The sequence below is a fragment of the Stegodyphus dumicola genome, chromosome 2 (assembly GCF_044657685.1).
Source record: "Stegodyphus dumicola isolate Sdum_Otavi_A_Nest chromosome 2, ASM4465768v1".
NCBI lineage: Eukaryota > Metazoa > Arthropoda > Arachnida > Araneae > Eresidae > Stegodyphus > Stegodyphus dumicola.
The window spans coordinates 261,596,104-261,611,854 of NC_140769.1; the positions used below are offsets into that span (position 1 = coordinate 261,596,104).

General features: G+C 33.3%; 1 protein-coding gene across 3 annotated transcripts in view; it reads right to left on the reverse strand.

The window, feature by feature from the left end:
• The window catches only part of LOC118194527 (exonuclease GOR-like), a 119,819-nt gene that overhangs the window by 41,130 nt on the left and 62,938 nt on the right, over nt 1–15,751 (reverse strand). The window contains exon 1 of one of the 3 annotated variants that reach the window (XM_035365668.2): nt 7,095–7,228. The exons of the other annotated variants lie outside the window; for them this stretch is intronic. The gene's annotated coding sequence lies outside the window, so the exon portion shown is untranslated. Of the gene's footprint in view, nt 1–7,094; nt 7,229–15,751 lie in introns of those variants that run through there. 3 annotated transcript variants of the gene reach the window in all.

The window sequence follows — 15,751 nt, forward strand, 5'->3', positions numbered from 1 at the left end:
TGCTTGCCTACCAATCAGAAAATCTACGAGATTTTGTTTTTAAGAGGGGTAAGGTGTAGAAAAACCAAATGAATGTGATGTAGCGGGCCAACAGCAAAGCCTGGGTACCACACAGCAAACCACCTTTGAAACAAGACCTCCGTGTACAGCTTCTTAAAGTTGGCAATAACTTGTTGGTCTATTGGCTGGAGAGAAGTGGGGTGGAATTGGGAGGAAGAAACTCGACTGTTTTGAACGGAAATTCCTCCAGCAAATCATCTTCCAGCCCTGGAGAATGTGCAGGAGCATTATCAAAGACAAGCAAAACCTTGAGTGGCAACTTATTTTCGTGAAGGTATTTCTTCACTGGGAGACCAAAAGCTTCATTGACCCACTCTATGAAAAAAACGCCACGTTTCCTAGGCTTTGCTGTTGGCCCGTTACATCCCATTCATTTGGATTTTCTGCACCTTACCTCTCTTAAAAACAAAATCTCGTAGATTTCCTAATTGGTAGACGAGCTAATTGGTAGATGAGCAACAGCTTGATTTTACAACCTCCACTTGCGTTGGCTCAAAACAAGAGGGCAAACTTATCTTTCATTGGCTTGTGGCCAGGCACAAATGTCTCCTCTTGTGTGATGCAGGTTCTCTTAGGCATTTTCTTCCAAAAAAGATACTTATGTTTATCTATTTCTTTCTTAATTTCAACGGCCATGGCTTTTTTAAAATCCTATACAGATTTTTCTTTTATTTAATATTGAAAATTTCTGACATATTTTTTATTTAAAGATCAAACTAGTTATTTAATTGATTACATCAACGCATGGAAAGGCTATCTGCCTCACGGGAGGGGTGTCTTCGTAAAGGATTTTTGAGGGAAATATATTCGCATTCACACTGCGCATGAAGAGAACCACAAAAACTATCATGAAGCTTATCCGTTCATTGGGTTAATGTTGATGTATTTAATTATGGCAAAGCACACTAGGGCTATCTGCCTAAGGGGAGGGATGCCTTCGTGGAGGACTTTCTAAGGGAAACTGGATCGTATACACGTTACACATGGGGAAAACCACGAAAACACCCACCGTTCATTGGGCTTCCTATCGTATCAAACTACAAGTATTCAACGTCTTTTCTTATTCAGCCAGTGATGTGAGATAGAATTTTATACAAAGGCTGTTCGCACACATTTTAGACGATTTTGCTTTGCTGTAAGAAAAAGAATCTTATGCTTGGAATTTTTTTTTTCAAACTGCAGCAGCTATATTTCTGAAAGTATAAATTATCCTCTGCTACTTGAGAATTTTGATTTCATGAAAAATGTCGCTTTTAAAGAAGCATTGGATGCAGGACTATGTTTGTGCTCTTTCCGAAGAAAATTATTCGTAAAAGACGTTGTGAAGGTCATGGTTTTCAGATATCTAAAGCTACGATGGGTAATGTTGTCAACAACAAATAAAAAATTAAAATAAATAAATAAATAAATAAAAATTAAAAAAAAAAAAAAAAATTTAGCTTCAAGTGGAAACAGTGTTCCAAATACTTATCCAAGGAAAAAACAGAATGTTTCGAATGTTGGAAAAGTAAGATCTTTAATGTTAAAAGAATACCCGCCAATTCAAAGGACAGTTGCAAAATCATCAAAATGCTCATTGTCGACTGCAAAGAAAGTGATTAATGCTGATTTGATCCTTAAAAAGGCGAAAAAACATATTGGGCGTCATATTTCTCCACGACTTGTCGCCGAATGCGGAATTCCTTATGAGAAACATTTACACGGACAAAAATGGAAAAATGTTGTCACAATAGACGAATATTGGATGTCCTTAAATGACTGCAACAAAAATAGATCCATTTATTATCATTAAAGAGGAGAATAAAATCTTAAAACGTAATTCAAGGAATCTAAAGAACGTTTTTCTAAGGGATTCATGATTGTTGCCGGTTTTTGTTGCAATAACCGCAAATTAAAAATAAAGATAATGGAAAAAAATATTAAGTTCAATTTCAAGTATTATCAAAAACATATTTGCAACCCAATTTTCAAAAATGTAATGCCTTCTCTTTATGCGCAGTGTGATCGATCAATAGAACTGCATGAAAACAAAGCAAGTAGCAATTCGTCAAAATAAATTGTTAATTTCCTGGAAAAAATGGAACAAGAAACAGGTGTCAAGGCCATTGACTTCCCTCATATCTCTACTAAATCTCATGATCTATCATCAATGTATTTTTGCGTTTTTGAACTTAAAAAGCTAAAAAGCTAAAAATAAAGCTAAAAAGCGGGTTGTCTAAACGTCGACCTACAATCTTCTTAGACTTTGGAAATCTATTCGAGAGCAGTGGGATAAAATACCTTTTCCGATGATACAAAAGGCTTTATTGTCTTGGAAATTACCGTAATATAATAGATATAATAAAGAATAATGGTTATCACATGGAACATTAAAAACATAAAAATTTCAAGTAAAATATTTCTGCAAATACAATGAAAGTCGTCTAAAAAATGATCTAACAAGCTCTGTATCGCAGAATTTGGATATTTCTCTTATTAGGTAGATTTAAAAAAATCTTCCAATTGAAATTTTTTCGCAATTTCTAATGTATGTTATCCCACCAGCGGCCGAGCGGTAAAGTCGCTGAACACTGGTAGTTCGGTCCGAGGTTCGAATCCCGCGAACGGGCTGGCTGCATGGGCGTTTTCGTGGTTTTCCCCAGGTGTAACGTGTATACGAGCCAGTTTCCCTTAGAAAGTCCTCCACGAAGGCATCCCTCCTCTTAAGCAGATAGCCCTAGTGTGCTTTGCCATAATTAAATACACCAAACACCTAATGTATGTTATGGAATTTTGGTGGTTCTTCATAAATCCTGCAATTTTTTTAGCTGCTATGTGACAGGCAATAATAATAGATTTTTTTTTAATTGAAAGATCTGATCCTTTCATAATTACCAGCTCTAAGAATTTAAATGATAATTAAATTGGGTTTTTAAATGAAACATTAATTTAAATCCCAGGCCTTTGGATAGATCAAAAGATTTTGAAAAGCATATGACGTCAACTATACTTCGTTGCTATCTTGGATTATGGGAAATAATTTTTCAGCGTTCAGAGGTAATGATTTTCTTTCTTTATCACATTTACACAATTACATTGATTGAAGATTATAGAATTGATTATATATAAAAAAACTTGTTAAATTACACGATTTTATTTAAGCATACTTAAAAGTAAAAAAATATGTTTTTAAATAGTTCTAATATTTTAGATTATAGCAACTGTAATTCTAATGGGACATTAAGAGTATTTCAAGGAACAAAAAGAATAACAGTATAGAAATGATATGCATAAAAATTCATTTATATTCAACGTGCTGAAATTTTTCTTTGAGACTTTCGATTTAAAATTCCCCATTGTAAACAGAACACACCTTTTATTTTCTGTTGCACGTGTCCAACTATATTATCACAGCCCAAAATTATGTTTTTACTTTTTAGAGCATTTTACAAAACCGTTTAAGTAAAAAAATTTTTTTTGGTTACTTTATTTAGGTATATATTTACTTTTTATACATATTCTTTGATGTTATATACAGTCAAAAGTCTTTAATCCGGACTCGTCGAGACTTGGCGATTCCGGATTATAGATCATCAGTTTAAATCTAGTAAGATGGCATGCAGAAATTATAAAATTAAAAATATGAAAACGTAATTTATGAAATAAGAGCAATTATGATCTAAAGGGTATCAATATTTATAAAAAAAAGCTTAATATTTATTTGTTTACTTTATTAACCATTTCTTTCAACGCGCGCATGCGTAAAGCATACATTACGCATAATCGAAATTAGAAAATTGCAACCAGAAAACTATTTGATGTGTGTTCGTGATATTTATAATGACAAGGAATTTAATTTAAATCATATCAAAGACGGAGTACATCGAGATGAAATACTAGATTTAGTAAGGAATTATAAGCCGAATAAAATAAAAACATCTGCCCTGAAGATAAGGATAGTGCTGACAGATCAACTTCCAGTTCATTGCGCGCAGCGTCGTCCCCCCCCCCCCGCAGAGCAGCGTGAAATTGATAAACATATTGCGGAATGGTTAGAGAATCAAAGGATATGCCTTTATCCATTTTTTGCAGCAATTCCTCTTTTTGTTTGGTGGACATCGAAACATGCTTTCGCTTTGTAGATCCTTTGGTAGCTCCAGAATCGGAAATTCTTTTTGACATAATCGAAAGTTCAAGTTTACTTTTATAAAATTGCTCTAACAGTGTGCCAAAAAATAATAAGCCGGATTCAATTAGAAGGTTAAGGAACAACGCAATCTGCAGCATTAACTGAAATAGATAATTAGATAATTTTAGCTTAGCTTATACTGTCCGTTATACATTAAACGCACATGCGTAAACGTATTATACGCATGCGTAAAGGTATTATGCGCTTGTGTAACGTATTATGCGTTGACGCATGCGCAGAAAGTTTGTAGCTTTGAGGTCCGGATTATAGATCATTCCGGATTAAAGACTTTTGACTCTATAAACCTATTAAGTTAAAAATTTAATTTTCATTTTGGAAACGCAATCTGCAGCATTAACTGAAATAGATAATTTTAGCTTAGCTTATACCGTCCGTTATACATTAAACGCGCATGCGTAAAGGTATTATGCGCATGCGTTAACGTATTATGCGTTGACGCATGCGCAGAAAGTTTGTAGCTTTGAGGTCCGGATTAAAGACTTTTGACTCTATAAACCTATTAAATTAAAAATTTAATTTTCATTTTGTAATTAAAAATGTTATGAGAAAAGAGCTAATTTGTCTGCTTTTCAAAGTACATATTTAATAAAATTTTGATTTTATTTTAATAATTTCACGGAAATTCCTCTTATAAGAATTTGTTTCCCTCAGTTTGGGCAGAGATAGGGACTAGTGGGAATATTTACCATTTCTCATATAATAAGATGACACTGCATTTTTACGAGACTAAAAAACTTGCGTAAAAGATCGTAATAAATGACCTGATTATATTAACGGTGTTTCTATACGAAACATAAAATGAGATAAAACTAAATGAATATTTTTTAAAGTAAACACAGAAGAAAACAAGAAAATTGTCTTAATATATGCTTCTTAGTCGTCTAAACATCATATCATGAGATAAAGCTAAATGAATATCTTCCTAAAGTAAAAATAAAAAGAGATAAATTGCTTTAACATAATTTTTAGTTGTCTAAACATCATAACATGAGATAAAGCTAAATGAATATCTTCTTAAAGTAAAATGAAAGGATAAGAGATAAATTGTCTTAATATACTTTTTCGTCGTCTAAACATCATAATATGAGATAAAGCTAAATGAATATCTTCCTAAAGTAAAAATAAAAAGAAATAAATTGCTTTAATATAATTTTTAGTTGTCTAAACATCATAACACGAGATAAAGCTAAATGAATATTTTCTTAAAGTAAAAATAAAAGAGATAAATTGCTTTAATAGAATTTTTAGTTGTCTAAACATAATAACGTGAGATAAAGCTAAAAGACCAAACATATTCTTAAAAGTAAAAATAAAAGGATTGTCTTAATGTAATTTTTAGTCGTCTAAACATCATAGCATGAGATAAAGATAAATGACTATTTTCTTATAATAATTAGCAAGTAAAAAATTAAAGGATAAGAGATAAATTGCCTTAATATAATTTTTGTCTAAACATAAATAAGATAAAGCCAAACAACAACAATGAACAAACATATTCTTAAAGTAGAAATAGAAAGATAAGGGAATAAATTGTCTTAATGTAATTTTTAATCGTCTAAAAATCATAACATGGGCTAAAGCTAAATGAACATTTTCTTAAAGTAAACATGAGATAAAGCTAAATGAATATTTTCCTAAAGTAAAAATAAAATGATAAGAGATAAATTGTTTGAATGTAATTTTTAGTCGTCTGAATACCGTAAAGCTAAATGAACATTTTCTAAAAATAAAAATAAAGGATAAGAGATAAACTGTCTTAATATAATTGTTAGTCGTCTAAATACCATAACATGAGATAAAACTAAATTGATATTTTTTTTAAAGTAAAAATAAAAGAATAAGAGATCAACTGTGTTAATATAATCGTTAGTCATCTAAAGACCATAACATGGGATAAAACTAAATAAATAGTGTTTTTAAGTAAAAATAAAAGAATAAGAGTTTTTTTATTTTTACGGATAATAATATAATTTTTACGTATTACGTACGTAAAAACTACGTAATATAATTTTTACGTATATACGTAAGAGTATTTTATTTAATATAATTGTTACTCGTCTAAATAAAACTTAATATTTTTTAAGTAAAAATAAAAGGATAAGAGATAAATTGTCTTAATATATTTTTTAAAAATACTGAATATATAAGATAAGTATGGTTTTTGTTTTTCTAAGCAGAATGAATGTTAAATGGAAAGGCACAGGAATGAACATACATGCGAATTTATTATTTCTGTCTTTCTGAAAAATAATTCTTTAAAAATAAAACTGCCAGAGTTTTACCTGACAAGCAAATAAATATACACAAAATGATTCAAGTGTTATCTTAAATAATTAATTTTGTTTTTATTGTTTGGCAGCGAAAGATGAGTGGGTTTACATTAGTAGAAAATTTCCTCTAAATATTAATTTTTTATTACTTTACACTGATTAACCGGTATGGATATTCTACATATATGAAATCAGTTTCTAAAACGATGCATTTATGTGTTTCAAATGAGATATTCGAAAGGTTCGCCAGTGAGGAGCTTGTTATACGTGTTAATGAAGTTAAAATGATCAAATTTAAGTAATACTCGTTTGTCCATCTATCTGTTAACATTTCATACAAATGCACGGCGATCACCATATTTAAAAGCACGATTCTTCATCAAATTGACCGGCATCCAACGGTTGCCCCTAGCAACGGTTGGTCGCCCACACGTTCCTGGAATGTTTATCTGCAATATTTCTTTCAAAAACAAACGATTTCAGTTAACCGTAATCACTTAAAGTCCAAGAATACCCTCACGAAACACACATATCTTCATAAAAGGACCACAAAATGGATGAAGTTCTTAACTTACCGTGGGAATTGAAGGGATCCTGAGTCTTGCCATCCGGAGCAAACAGAACGAACGTCTTACGTGGACGACGACGGAGCAACAAGTGAGCAATTTTCAGATCGGGATGGAAGTCGCGAAATCAATATTTGAAACGTGTGCCCCTAAAAATAAACTCACCTACCCATCTCTGTCGCTAAAGGAGGCATTAAATATCTACTCGGCCGGGTGATATTTTCGCTATAGCAGAACAAAAGAAATAAATGATGGCACGAAATGAAATAGCAACTAAGGGTTAGGAAATTTTTATTTTGATCGCTGTAGATCATGTACGTAGGATTTGTTTTATCGATAATGAAACAAGCATAATCACAATCGCATTATTGCTGCCAAAAATACAAATTACGTTTGATTTTTGAACAACGTGGGTCGTCGGTTGAAATCGCGAGTCTCCATTATGCATTTATTTTTTCTTCAGAAAATGTATTGGAGAACGTTCGTAGATTTTATTTTTATATTCATCCAAAATCTTTTTAAAAACAAAACAAGAGCACAAGTGACAGAATTATTTCGATAATCTTATATTAGAAAAGGGGAAGACGGGAAAAAAAAAAAAAAAAAAAAAAAATGCATGGTGTGGACGTACTTATGTGATCATTGTTTACGTTTACAGAGAGTTAAGTACTGCATTATTTTTTATATTCGCTATACTATTTATATTTGACATATAAATCGATGAAGATATCCAGATATGCTTCGGGTATTTTCACTTCCAAAAACTATCGCTGCTTGGAGCTATTTTTGGCTAATTATATATATATATATATATATATCCAATTTCTGTTCCTTGGAGATGATATATAAAAAGTTTTCTAATTATAAACTATTGTTTATATATATATATATGTGTGTGATGTATCAGCTTTATTCGTAGCTTAAATAATCAGACGATAAGTTTAAAAAACAGGATCCATTTATTATTATTCAGGAGAAATAGCAGTTACAAAAATCAGATATCCGGAGTAAATAAAAAGAATTACTAATAACTTTTTGTATGAAGTTTACTACATCGTGACATTTAAGGAAAAGCCCCGATATTCTTTTTCGAGTCTTTTTATAACCTCTGGAAAGGCGGAGCTTCCAAGAAATGACGTCAGCCTCGTCAGCCATTCCAGCTCGCTTTATATATCTCCAGAACATTCTAAAACTGTACGTGTAGAAAAGGCGGGAAAAACAACTTGACTACGGGGCTGTGGATTTAATTCCACGTACTTTCAAATAAGAGACCGTCGCCATTAAAAATGAAAAGAACATACAGTTAGAATTTTAAGTGTATGCTTGACTATGGAATTTTATTATTACACACACACACACACACACATACATATATATATATATATATATATATAATAGTTTATAATTAGAAATATATATATATATGAAAATATTTAAAAGGAGTTTCAAGAATTTCTGTTCCTTGGACATGATGGTGTTGGTGTTGGTGTATTTAATTATGGCAAAGCACACTAGGGCTATCTGCCTAAGGGGGAGGATGCCTTTCGTGGAGGACTTTCTAAGGGAAACTGGCTCGTATACACGTTACACATGGGGAAAACCACGAAAACGCCCATGCAGCCAACCCGTTCGCGGGATTCGAATCTCGGACCGAACTACCAGTGTTCAGCGTCTTTACCGCTCGGCCGCTGGTGGGCCCTTGGACATGATATATAAAAAGTTCTCTAATTATAAATTATTGGTTTATATAAGGGGTGGCCAACCTTTTTGGGATCTGAAAGAAAGAAGTTAAGCATGCTCCTTCCAACTTTTATAACATACTAAAAAATATATTCCAACTTTTCTAACATACTAAAAAATATATTCCAACTTTTCTAACATACTTAAAGAATATATTACAACTTTTCTAACATACTAAAAAATATATTCTAACTTTTCTAACATACTAAAAAATATATTCCAACATTTCTAACATACTGTTACGAAATGTACAGGCGCAGTAAGATGGCTTCCCCGCAAAGCAGTTTTAGGGTTGCCACATTTGGCCATAAAATTGGCGATATGCCATGGACGAATGGAGAAGCTTTTGGAACGAATTCTTACCGGTTTAGCCCAGAATGTTCTAGAACACCAGCCAAAAGCTATATAAACCCTGCTAGTACGCGACGAGTTAGTTAGTATCGAGTGTGTGCCTCGTCTAGAGTGCGAGATAGTTAATATCGAGTTGGTGTCTCGTCTAGCGAGTCAATCCCTACAGAGTCGATCGAGTTGACAGCCGGGCAGCGAGTGCTGAGTGGATCGTCGAGTGCATCGAAAGATTCTTGTAGTGTATCGCGGTTAGTGCATCGTCGAGAGAGCGTGTTGAGCTCCTGGAACGACTGAACCGAAGAGTCGGGAGCTGTGCTCGTGTGTCGTCGAGTGCAACGCGAGTTGTAGCGTGGAGAGTCTCGAGAGTACGTGGAGTTCCGAGAACGACCGAGCAGAGTCGGAAGCTGTATTCTGGTGCTTTGCAGAGAAGCTGTCTCCACCGTGATAGCCTGATAACCTGGAGGCTGTATCGCTGATCGTGTCAGCGTGTTTATAGTAGTTCATCGACGACTGTAAAAACGTGTTTTGGAGCTGTCCTGACAATACTGCCCAATAAAGTGTGTTTCGGTACTTCATCAAGTAGTATTGTCATTATTCACTCCAAATCCTCACATACCCCGTACGAACGTGAAGGAAGAAAATGACGTAACAACTGGTGTCAGAAAAGAAATAACGTAACAATACCAAAAAGTATGAAAAGGTGAAAAAAGTAGGATTTATATTCTAATTTATAGGATTTTTACGCAAATAGCACACATTTTTATGCAAGTCAAAGTAGTGGACATTTAAAAAATAATGAAATAAAATATTTTGATTTTATTATGTTCATAATAGAAAACATTTGTTCACAAACATATGTTGATCCAAACCTACAACAATAACTAATAACCAAATCATGTAAATTTGGAAAATTGCTTTTTAGTACAAATTGCCAAACTTCAATATAATTTGGATCACTCGCAGTTGAAATAAGTTGCTTATATTTACTTTTCAGTGCAGTAATAACAATTTCGGTTTAGATTTCAATTTTGTTTCAATTAGAGTTGGGTAACAATTAACGTCTTGCTGAGAAATTGAATTATTATATTTATTCTAATGTGTTTATGTATTCTAATGTGTTTATATATCGACGGAGTTCATACAAAAGATATTATTACTTTTTCAAATTTTTCAATAAGTCTTCGCGTGCCACTGTTGAAACTTCGCCTGTGGCACGGGTTGGCTATCCCTAATTTATATATTATATAGTATATATGTAATGTTTTGAGTGCGTAGACGCTATTGGCACACTTAACAGCTTTCGATAGTCGAGTAGAAAGACAGAAAAGTTTTGACGCAATCAAAGTTCAGCAATTACCATCTTTATTTCTAGGTACATTAGAATCATTATCTTCGTAGACGATATACTTTTTGATCATAAACAATTACAATAATTTCTCATATATACAGGCTAAAGGGGGCGACATCAAGCAGAGTAGCGGAAGGTAGGAAAAGAAGATCACGGATATAATGGGATGTGTTTAAGAGGTCAGTGGGATGTCCTGAGGATGTAGTAAGTAGGAGTTCATATCCTAATAACATCCCGTACACTGTCGATGGGGCTTAGTTAGGATGTCCTGAGGATATACTTTCTATCTTTTCATCATTGACGGAACAGCTGGCCCATTGGGTTAGGTGCTTCTGAGGATATATTGGGATGTGACATTAAGCACTCGGGAGGAAGTGTTTGGGAGGTTCGAGGGATATTTCGGGATGTCCTGAGGATGTGCGCATATCCCGCGAGCAACATCCTCTGGATATCCCAAGGATGTTTTTGTGCTATATGGGTTATACCGAGTATATGTAGAAAGTACTCTTAAGCTGTGATTGGTTAATTTTAGTTTTAGTTACTTTTTTTAAGCAGTGTTATGTAACATGGAAAGATCTCGAATTTGGAAGAACAGATGAATTTAGGGGGAAGAGGGAGTTGGCTATAATCTCTTTTATATTTTATTTAATTTGGGGACTTCCCCTTTCTATCTTAAAAAAAAACTGCGTCATTCAAATTATTCATGCGATCCTACGTAACGCTCAATGCTGATCTCTATTTCCCAATCACTGCATCGCTACGACACTTTTTGCTTACGCTTTCCTCCTGACAAGACGCTCCTGCAAACATCTATGCGCTGTTATGCTTTATATAAAAATTATTGTAATTGCTTATGATAAAAAAGTATATTGCCGATAAAGAAATGATTTTGATGTGTCGAAAAATAAAGACGATGATTCGCTGAACTTAGTTTAGTCCCCAAATTAAATAAAATATAAAAGAGGTTATAACCAACTTCCCTCTCCCTTAAATCACGCACCCACAAGTTCGAGCATGGAGAAAGATTATTTCTAATATAAAACCTGGAGAGTTATTTTGTAGAGTCATTAGGTTATTTTATAGCTAGATACATGAAAAATGTGTAGTGCCCTCTCCGGGATTCGAGCTGTGGACCTTTCGAATACGCGTCGAGTGTGCTTTCAATTATACCACGAAGGCACGCGGAAAGAAAGGTGAAAATATCTTACTTACTCTCTCTTTTAACAGGCACTTGGAGATTAGAGGGCCCAGTTGCCAAATCCTGGTGGTGACGAATTATCGTCCACTACCTTTTAGTTCGGGCGCCACTTTAGAGTCATTAGTTTTTTTTTTTTTTTTTTTTTTTCCGGGGGGGAGGGAGAAGCAGGAGTCTTAAAATATTGGCAACGCCTTCGATGATATAATATTAATCGCAGCTACAATAAGCAACGTCTACTGTATATATACTTTTGATCTTCAGTTACCCCTTACTTCTTGCAATTATCTTTCTTCCAGCTTCTCTCCATAGCTTTTAAGAATTCTTCTACATCTTTTATTTTATTTATTCTTTTATATGTTATTTTGTCCCTCCTTTCTGCAGCTTTCGTGGTGTAATGGTAGCACACTCGTCGCGTATTCCAGAGGTCCAGGTTCGAGGCCCGGCTAGGGTATTGCTCATTTTTCACGTCTTCCGTATAAAAAAAAAAAAAAAAAAAAAAAAAAAAAAAAAACCCAATGGCTCGACTCTAGAGTGGCGCCCGAACAAAAAAGTAGTGGATAATGATTCTTCATAACCGGATTTGGGGACTGCGGTCCCTAATCCCCACTTGACCTTTAACAGGGGGAGCATATAATATATTTTCTTCCTTCTTTCTGCATGCCTTCGTGGTATAACGATTACCGAGAGGTTTAAGTTCGAGTCCCGGCTAAGGGATTCCTCATTTTTTACGTCTCCCGCATAAAAAAAAAAAAAAAAAACCTAATGACAATACACGTTTTTGAAATTTTTAACAGCGCCCGAAGTCATGCGAAGCTCCGAAATCCGATTTTGCTTTGATTTACTTTTAATGTTGTCAAGGGCGACATTTAATTTTCAATTGCTGTCAACATTGTAATCTCACGCTGCTGCTTCCTGTTTTCCTGATTGCTGACACGACGAAGCCTCTACTATGTCTCGCTTGATCTGCCCATAGATCTTGAAGCCCTTCGACATCAAGAGACGTCTTTGTCTACTCAAATGTTACTGAGATTGAATATTTACCACTTGTATATTGACAGTCTCCGAGTACAAATAAGCTTAGTGTTCTCTAATTAAAGTTATGCTCCAAAACTTCGAAAAATCTCTCGCTAATCGATATGCATTATGCACTTTAGCCAAGAAGCTCTTTGAGGCGAACTTAATTCGTTCAAGAAAGGCTTTTTACTTCCTTGTACGAAGTAAAAAGGAATTATTGTAATCGCGAAAAGTTTCGGGCAGCATATTTCAACGAAAATATCCATTTTGACCGCTATCTAATGCAATATAACGATGTTTTTGCGTGACATCTGTACATAACGACAGAATTAAAGCCTCTTTTCCTCCAAAAAAATTATAAACTGCTTTAAAATGAATTCAGAAGAGAATTTTCCGTGGAGTCTGTACGTACGTACGTGTGTATCTCGCATAACTCAAAAACGAGTAGCCTCAGAACGTCGAAATTTTGTAAATAGGACTGGTATAACATATAAATGTGCACCTCGTATTTTGGTTGCAATCGGCCACACGAAACGTACATAAATATATTTTTATATATATTCACTCTGTTACCCGGCTCAGTGGTCTCAGTTTCTTTACTCTTATATGTTTGTAAATTGTGCATTTTTTTGCTTTAAAACTGATTGAATTCTGTTGTTCTTGTCTTCCGGTTAAGGTTTTTATGCCTTTAGTAAAACTGCGAGCAATATCTGTACGATTATCAACAATTTAAAAGCTGTTTAAGTACGGTTAAGCCTAATTTTAAAATAAAATGGCGGCCATTGCTTGTTTGCATTTGAAACAACAGAACAGTAGATTTGTTGCCAATCTAGAGAAAGTAAGCTTCGCAATAACAAAGATAACGCCTTTATTTATTATTGCGAATTAAATCATGCTTAATCCTTTCTGGAATATTTTCGAGGAAATAAGTGTTTAAGATTTACTTCGTAATTTTTGATATAGATATTTTGAGTTTTTTTATGTATTTTTGCCTTGTCCCGAAGTGAGAACTGAATTAACTGAATGAGAAATACTAAATCGTCTGTGAAAAACTGTTTTTTTTTTTTTTTTGGTTGTTTTGTTTGCTTAATTTCTTTTATACATCGTTCTAGTTTTATTATAGTATTTGAATAGGGCATGTCGCAACGATTAGCTAATTCTTAAGATGATATAAATTTTGTGCATTCTGAGTTAAAAAAATGATTGAAATGTAGTGCTTTTATGTGAATCTAGGGCGAAAGTGTCGGTATGGTAAACAAATATAGGGAATTTTTTAAAGAGTGCATTTATTCTATTGTGGTTTATGCGCTGTCGACGAAGTAAATTTAATTCAATCCAATAAGTTTAAATGAAATGGAATAAAAAATTCGTATAATTTAATATTCCGTACAAGGAATTCACGTGGTGTACACATGAGATTTTTTTAAAATTCCAATTCGGCAAAATATATTTCTTTAAAAACAATAGGTGCAGTTTTTATGAATATATTTTTTTAAATTTTAATCGAATTATTTAAAAATTCATTTTAATTCATGACACATCTACTTAAGAACATTAAATTTTTTTATGGAATTACGTTATATATTTTTCACCTTTCAAATACATGAAAGCTTTATAATATATCCATATTAGTCTAATTGCATATTCGACTACCGCAGGTGGATTATCATTCAGATATCAATATTCAATTCCTGCCCGGTTGTATGCGATCAACAAGGCGCTTAATGTTAATTCAGAAGTCAAACAATAAAAATCAGCGTTATATTTTCAAGCTTTCACAGCACTAGTTTCGATGGTTTAGGCGCTTAATGTTATCAAAATATTATAGAAACAATATTAAGAAAAAATAACACGCGGAACAAGTATTAATTTATAAGTCAAACAACAAAAATCAGCGTTACGTTTGCAAATTTTCACAGGACTAGTTTGTATGCTTTTACAAAAACATCACCTTCAGCTGCCAAAGCACAAATGAACAAGATAAAATACAGTGATTAGATAAGACAAGACTGGTTAAACAGAAGTTAAGCTAATGGCGCCATCTATTGATTAAACGAGAACTAAAACATAATTTTCATAAAGGCTGAAGGCAAAGACGGATTGGAATCAGGATCGTTAACTTGTACTTTGAAAGACTTTTTTGAACGTGAAACGTCTCTAGGAAATTTAATACCCCAATGGAAGATGTCTTTTGAATAATTTTAGCTGCAGAAAAACTGAAAATGTGGTTTTCAGACCAACAATGCTGCGCAACAAAGGACTTCTGTGTTTCTTTTTTTCTAACATTTTGCAAATATAACGCTGACTTTGTTGTTTAACTTATAAAATAATAAATATTTTAATCTGAACTAAAGTCACTAAATAAATACTAAAATGGCAAAAAATAAATAAATAAATAAATAAATAAATAAATAAATCCAGAAAAAATCTGAAAGGGTTCAGATTTGAAATTACGTCCGAAAGCGCATTTTTTTTAACGTTTTGTGTGTTACCTTTATTTATTAAATATCATGTTCTTTGCACTTAAACCATAAAATTCAGTTCAGTAGCAATGTCGCAAAATAATTTTAAAATGGGCATATCTTTAGAATTTCCAATACACAGTTCCGCGCGCTGAAGATAAAAAGGTTTCTCTCCCCCCCGTAGAGTGTTTCCATTGCTCGCTTTGAAATCCTTGGGTTTGTTGATCAAAAATTCGTTTTACAAAATATGAAATAGTTAATACAACAAATTCCAAATTTGGTCTTCCACATGCCAATATTTGCAGTAGGATTGCGTCATTCAAAATAGACAGAAGATAACTGCCAGTCGCTTTCTGAAACTAATCTAAGAACATTACGTGATAAACTTCCTGTAAAAGATGATGATGACATCGGAAAATTTCCTCCAAATACTGAGGGATGTCCTACATTTACTAAGACTGGTCAAATAATTTCCAGAAATATTACGAATATAAACAGTTCATAAATGAGCTTGTAGGGTTTATTTAACCAGTTATTTTACATTTTGAACCTTTAC